Here is a 1,456-nt window from a genome sequence, read left to right on the forward strand (position 1 = left end):
CCCAGTTATTTAAGATATAATTAACTATAGGGGCTTGCCTCTATAGGGAACCAGGAACCCAGATAAAATAAACCTTATCTAATCCTCGTATTAGGTAAGGGAACTTGTCGGCAAATAAGATAATTTCGCAGACCGAACGGATGTCACAAATTCTTTAGTCTAGGCGATTGAACCCCTATTACAAGTGATATTTATCCTTCGGGATAAGTGTTTTACTTGTAGTATCGTATTCACTCGTCTAAACTATTTAAAACGTGAGACCTGTTTGGTTTCACCTATTTTAAAATTAAAATGTTACTTTTTTTTAAAATAAAAAGGGTCATATTCATATTTCAATTATTTTGAAAATCAAAAAATTATTACTTTTTTTCAAATCATAAAGTTATTTGAAATAATAAAGTTAAATTAAATAAAAGATTTTTAAAAGATGTATAAAAATAAAACAGCCGAAAATATCTCGGGCCATCAATAATAATCTGAATACATTGGATTCCTTGTTAAATGGATTGCATTTTTGGCTGTCACAGTACACCATGTACCATTTTTGTATGAATCACAATTCCTACATTAAATCATGCAACCCAGCGCCCGCTTAATTGCCTCTGTGGTAGCTATAAACTCATCAGCTTTGTGGTAAAAAAACAATTATTTGTTTCAGCAAAGATTTCTAGCTAACAATACCATCATAAACTGTAAATACATAATGATATTAGCACCTCCAAGCAAACAGTCCTCAATACAAAGAACCTCTAAGGTATCTCAAAATCCATATCATAACTAGCCAATGTATTTATCCTGGATTAGTTGTGAATCAACTAAGCATACTTACAGAATTTAAAAGATCATTCCTTATATTAAGCATCGTAAAACTGATGCGGGAGCTTCCCCGGGTCGCGGCAGTAGTGCAAGGTATCTCAAAATCCATTTCATAACTAGCCAATGTATTTATCCTGGATTAGTTGTGAATCAACTAAGCATACTTACAGAATTTAAAAGATCACTCCTTATATTAAGCATCGTAAAACTGATGCGGGAGCTTCCCCGGGTCGCGGCAGTAGTGCACGGGCGCAGTACTGTACCTGTTACAGTAACGCAGCACAACCCTCCTCCCTTTCCTTTTTCATTTCCCTCCCTCTTCCTTTCATTTTTCATGATTCTCCTATTTTATTTCCTACATATTCTATGCCTGCATTTTCTATTTCTCTCCATTCCTAAGAATTAACTACTATTTACAAATTTTCATTACATATTTATGTGTGTGTGTGTGCGTGCGCGTGTTGTTGAGTGTTTTAGGAGGCGGTTTTTTATGAGTGCAGAATTCTGACTGCTGCTTTTGAGGCGTTCTCCTCCGGGAATTGTACCCGGCAACGAAAAGATACTCCAGTTGTAACTCGCCAAGGTGGTGACCATCTCCAAGGGCCTGGGTGGTGCTCCGGCTAAATCTCGGCCCCGGCCC

General features: G+C 36.7%; 1 protein-coding gene across 1 annotated transcript in view; it reads right to left on the bottom strand.

The window, feature by feature from the left end:
- The window catches only part of LOC110019192 (PGR5-like protein 1A, chloroplastic), a 60,956-nt gene that overhangs the window by 31,069 nt on the left and 28,431 nt on the right, over positions 1–1,456 (bottom strand).

This window comes from Phalaenopsis equestris, unplaced genomic scaffold (genome assembly GCF_001263595.1).
Source record: "Phalaenopsis equestris unplaced genomic scaffold, ASM126359v1 Scaffold000053, whole genome shotgun sequence".
NCBI classification, from domain to species: Eukaryota; Viridiplantae; Streptophyta; class Magnoliopsida; order Asparagales; family Orchidaceae; genus Phalaenopsis; species Phalaenopsis equestris.